The 5,683-nt window shown below is 32.8% G+C and overlaps 1 long non-coding RNA gene across 1 annotated transcript; it reads left to right on the top strand.

Moving 5' to 3' along the window:
- Positions 1–4,632, top strand: LOC145569298 (uncharacterized). Its single transcript, XR_014096097.1, has 3 exons — positions 1–242; positions 387–412; positions 4,114–4,632. It is a non-coding gene; the product is annotated as an uncharacterized LOC145569298 (long non-coding RNA).
- The last annotated feature ends 1,051 nt before the right edge of the window (positions 4,633–5,683 follow it).

Genomic DNA, 5,683 nt, shown 5'->3' with positions numbered 1-5,683 from the left:
GGTTGCTCGCAATTTTGAATTTTTTTAATGAAATAATTAGCGGGTTTGTGTATTTTCACCCTCAGTCAAATTAGGTTCCCAATTAAACTGCCCATCTATTCTGCTCTCCTCTAAACTTGGACTCCATCATCACTTTCATCAGCGACAAAAAAAATCACAAATTTTCGGTTAATTTCTGGGTTTTGCTTGCTAAATTTCAAGGAATTTGGGGTTTTGTGGCTCGTCACTTTCATAAATTTGAGGTATTAATTTACAATTTGCTGAACAATATTGTTGCTAAGTATATATCTCTATCGTTTTTGGCACCTAATATATCACAATTCTCTAAATTTTCGTTAAAATTGGGAATTATTTGTTTGCATGTCTTCGATTTTGCGTTGGTGAAGAACAAGAATCGATCTCTTATTGCGAGGTAATTTTTTGCCCTTAATTAGATAAATTAATTTCTTTTTATGTTGTTTTTTTTCGTGAAGTTGTTTTTAAATCCAACTTTTCTTGTTTTTTTTTTTTTCAAATTGTTTTTTTGGTTTTTGTTATGATTTTTATGGCATTTTAGGGTTTTAGTTTGGAATGTTATGGGTTTTTTATATGAATATTATAGGCTTTGAATTTTCTGGTTTTTGATATGAATTTTGTAGGCTTTGAATTTTATGGGTTTTTGATATGAATTTTATGAGTTTTTGATATGAATTTTCTTGTTTTTCTATGGTGATTTTGTGGCTGATGATTGCATTCTGTCTTCACATGCTCTACTCTTAGAAGCAATACTCATTCCCTTATAAATCATTAGACAACAACCCCAATACTCACGGCATGAATCAAGTCTTATTGTTAAGAATGTATAAGTTTGTTTGTTCGTTATTATCATATGTATAGAGCCAAGGCAGCAGTGTGAACAGGACATGATCCTAGGTTTGGGAACTTTGGGTATAGTTGAAATTGATAATTGATGATTAAATGTTATCCCTTGCACAAAGCTAGAAGTTTTTGTTTTAGTTTAGATCATTGTATTATTCTAATTTTGATAATGCCACTATGCTCTTCCTATATTGCTCATCTAATTTTGATTGTTTTTTCTGTATACTTTTCCATGTGCTCATATCTCTATCTCTCATAGTCTTTTTCCTCATGAGTCCATGAAAATGTGGAAGATAAAGGCTACCTCCACCAAGACATTCTTGTAGTTTGGTAGTTTGGAAGCTGAAAAGGTCTTATTGAAAATTTGATTGTACTTTATAGGAATCTAATATCTATATTTATATCAGGTATAAGAAAATAATATTACTTTATCTGTGGTAAATTGTTTTAGGAGGGTAAAAATAATTCCAAAAAGTAGACACATTGATAAGGATACCAATCTAAAACACTAATGTTGGCTACAATCTGATCACTACTGCCTCTCCTAGCCTAGTTCTCTTTCATTGCCTATATTTTTTTAGCTCTTATTTTGGATCAAGAATCTGAAATATTGACAATTGCTCAGTGTTGACAATTGCCTCTTAGAGGTAAAAGTAAGCAATGTATGAATTTACATAATTGACAGAAATTTATGTGCAGAAAGCTTACTTCTAAGGTGGAACACTGTTAAATAACTTGTCATAAATGATTTGCATTATGTTTAAACAACTCTATGATGTTTGGAGGGAAGCATGAGGCTAAAATTTTTCTTTATAAACAGATATTTCCTTTGATGTTGTTGCAGCTGTAGATTTCTGGTTGAGAGTTACATTTCGCTTGTGGTTTTAGACAAGCCAAAATTTATTAAGGTACGATTTTCATTGCATCAAACATCGATATATTCATAATCTTGTCTGATTTTGTTATGGTTGAGTAATTGACAGTGAAAATGCAGTTGTACATTATCCTGAAAGTCTCAATTTTATACATTTTATATTTAGTCTTTATATGCAGTCCTAGTAGACTTCTACTGTTGTCTAGCAAAGATAGATTACCAAAATGGATGTGTGTGAGTTAGTTGGATTTGAATAGCTTCATGCCTCGACTTACCTTTTTTTGTTCACTATCTACGACACTACATGTAAGGCCGTGGACAATTGTATTAAGGAATTTCAGAATTGTTGCATTTTGTCTTCCTATGAGCTCTCACTCATTCCCTTGCCCAATACTCATGACCTGCTGATGTATTGGTGCCTTGGTGCCTGTTTTCTATTTAAAATCTATGTATATCAAGGGTTTAATGTTGTATATTCTATTAAAGCTGGTGGTTATGAATATAGTGTTGTATACTCTATTTGTAAACTTTTTTTTGTTGTTGCATGTTTCTTTCTAATTTTCTTCTTTCACCCACAACAAGTTTGTAGGCTTGAATTACTTACTGACATTGTTTTTGTTTGGCAATTAACTATATACTTCTTTGTAGACATGGATACTAGTTGGATTGATTTACCAAGAGGTGATCCTGGTTATTTTAAAGGTTGCATGAAATTCTTGGAACTTGCTAAAGAGACTCTTTTACCAAATACATGGAAAACTAAATGCCCATGTAATAAGTGCAAGTTAAATAAAACGAATTCTGTAGAAGAAGTTGGAGGGCATATTTTATTTTATGGTTTTTATAAAAACTATAGAAATTGGATATTTCATCGTAAAGATGAAGGGAGTAAGACCTATGATCTAAGTGATGATCAAGTAAATGCAGTAGGTCGAGATAATATGGACGGGTTACTAAGAGTAGCTTTTAGATTTAATACACAACAAACCGACAAAACTCAAGATCCATCATTTAATGAACAAAGTATTGAGGATGACAATTCATATGACATGGATGAGGGGTTTACCATTTATCGCGAGGTAGATGATGAGTATCAATCAAATTTCTCAAATGAAGAACAGGCAAAGTATAAAAATCTCATGGAAGCTTCTGAAAAAGGCCTATACAAGGGGTGTACTACTTTTTCGAAACTTTCATTTCTATTGCATTTGTTTCACCTAAAGTGTATGTTCCATTGGTCTGCAGAGTCATTTAATAAATTACTTGAACTTCTAAATGACGCATTTCCCATTATTAAGGAGTTTCCATCGTCCTATTATGAAGGCATGAAGATAATAAATGATTTAGGGTTAGGATATGAGAAAATCCATGCATGTCCAAATGATTGCATGTTATATTGGGGCGAATTCACAAATAAAAGTGAGTGTCATATATGCAAGACATCAAGGTGGAAAAATGTGAAAGGAAAGGAGGGTGATGTAAATGAAAAAGGAAAAGAAGCATGTAAGAAAGGCGAGACAGCTAAAGTAATGCGATACTTTCCCCTTATCCCTAGATTAAAGAGGCTTTACATGTCATCTAAAACTGCAGAGGACATGAGATGGCACTTTAATCGTAAGGGTTAGAGGATACAATTTAGGAATCTATTGAATCGGTAATGAAAGATTAAAATAAACTTATTAGGAAGTTGCTGTAATTATCAACTATAGAATATTGAAGAGTTATGACGATACATGGACATCAAACTGATCTGACAATTTTGAAATGATATAATCATTTTTATCTTTTGCAACGAGACGTCATTTACTTATTGTGAACCTCTTCCCTGTAGCGCCTGCACATGTTGTAATTTTCCTCTGAAATCTTACACAACACCCACCTGCACAATAAGTGCCTAACAAAAGACGCGCACAAGGCATAGGCTATTGATAGTAGATGATTTCTGTTTTATGGTTCAATGATGTTACTAATTGCTCTTATGCTAGGTTCTCTATCAGCTGTTTAATGGTCATTTTCAACTTCATTTGCTGTAAAGATTGTGTGTGTGTGTGTGTGCACGCGCGCGTGTTGCAATGGCTGTATAATCAGTTAGTTTGGAAATGCTTTAAATGCAAAATGATCCTACACTCTTGGCAAGGTTCAGTTTTGAATTCACCATAAAACTATTCCCATTATTAGACAAACTCTCTTAAGCTTTCTAATGGACAATAAGAAAGCTTAAAAATTTATAGGCCTACTTTACAGATTTATATATGTGCATTGTACATAATTAATTGCCTAGATTAAAGTATAATGTCCGTGTTATTGTCTCAAATCGATTATGAATCTTGAGCCTATATTGTGTAATGTACTAATTTATAATTTGTATTTTTTTTTTGAAGATTGGAAAAGGCAATGTAGGTACAACAAGAGAATAAGCCGGGACACTTGAGCATCAAAACAAGTGACTATATTGTCTATAAGGCCATCATCTATGTATTTTGGTTTTTAGTCTTATATTAGTGATGTATTTATTTAGGGACAAGCTACTATAATATGCGACTTTTTTTTTTCTTGATTATGCTTTTAATTGTGTTGATGTTTTCTTTTTATAAATTTGGTAATTAACTACGTACTCTTATTATTGTTGATTAATAATTGTTTTTTTTTTTTTAAATCTAGTTATTTACAATATTTGTTTATTTTAATTTTTATGTTATTAATTTAATTTATGATAAATTTTAATAACTATAATATATGTATGATGATGGTAATAATTTAATAAAAGGAAAAAAAAAAGCTTAAAAAAAATTCTAGACGCTTTTTAATGTCTACATATTTGCACATTTTCAAATTTTAAAGAGTTTCCCGCCATACCATAGGCTGACACGAATAAACGCAAGACAGGAAAAAGCGTCGCTAAATTTGATTATGTGGACAGGAAAAAGCGTCGCTAAAAAAACTACACATTTGGGATAATGCGCAAAATACGTAATTTTCGACGCTTCGTATATTAGTTTGGACACTAAAAGGCGTCGAGAATCTCGACGCTTTTTTGTGTCCTTGAAAAATTTTCGACTCACGGATTTTCGACGCTTTTTTGCAGCGTCAAGAAATAATTTTTTGACGCTTTTTAGCGTCGAAAAAAGGCCTAAAAAGCGTCACGAAAACACGCTTTTTGTAGTAGTGGAAGAGAGCAAAATAGGAGTTATTCCATCCCAGTTTGGAGCTTAGGGAGAGCATCAGAAAACCTTTTCTTCTTAGTTTGTGTTGATGCTGCTTGGAAAAGAAGAAAGAAAAAAGACACCAAGCAATGGGAAGCGGCAGTAGCCTGTCTACCCCTAATATTGTGATCAAGTCAGACTCTTGTGTAGCAGTCAAGGCTTTACGATACCCAACTAAAGAGGAGCAGGAGTTACGAAGCATTGTCAAGGATATCCACAAGGAAGCAAAAAAGAGATCCTTTGTTATTTGTATTAAAGTAGATAGATCGAATGTTAGTAAATCTAGGGATGACAATTCTAAATGGATATCCGTAAATTCGATCCACCCGATATAAATAAATGGACGAAAATCTGCGTTAAACGGATGAAGGGCGTGTGACAAATGAAGCGGGTGACGGATCGGATTCGGGTGGGGCTCCGTTTCATCCGTCACCCGATCCGTCATCCATTTATCACCCGAATCCACCCGAATATATATATAAATAAATTTTTTTCAGAAAATTTTAAAATCTTATATTCTATAATCTATACAATGTTTATATATTTCAGATTATTTTTAAGATTATCAATTTTTATTTTAAAAAAAATATAAAGGTTCCCCCTAATTTTAAAAACCCTAACCCAAAATCCCAAATTCTCAATGTGTCTTAACGCGCGCCACCCTCTCCATCCCTCTTACTAAAACCCACTCTCATTCAGTTCCTCACAATCTCTCCTCTCTGAAACTCCACTGAAACTCACTGATACT

Source organism: Chenopodium album, chromosome 1, assembly GCF_948465745.1.
Source record: "Chenopodium album chromosome 1, dcCheAlbu1.1, whole genome shotgun sequence".
In the NCBI taxonomy this organism is placed as follows: Eukaryota; Viridiplantae; Streptophyta; class Magnoliopsida; order Caryophyllales; family Amaranthaceae; genus Chenopodium; species Chenopodium album.
The sequence above is the reverse complement of the archived record's forward strand: the minus strand, read 5'-3'. Positions and strand labels throughout refer to the sequence as shown.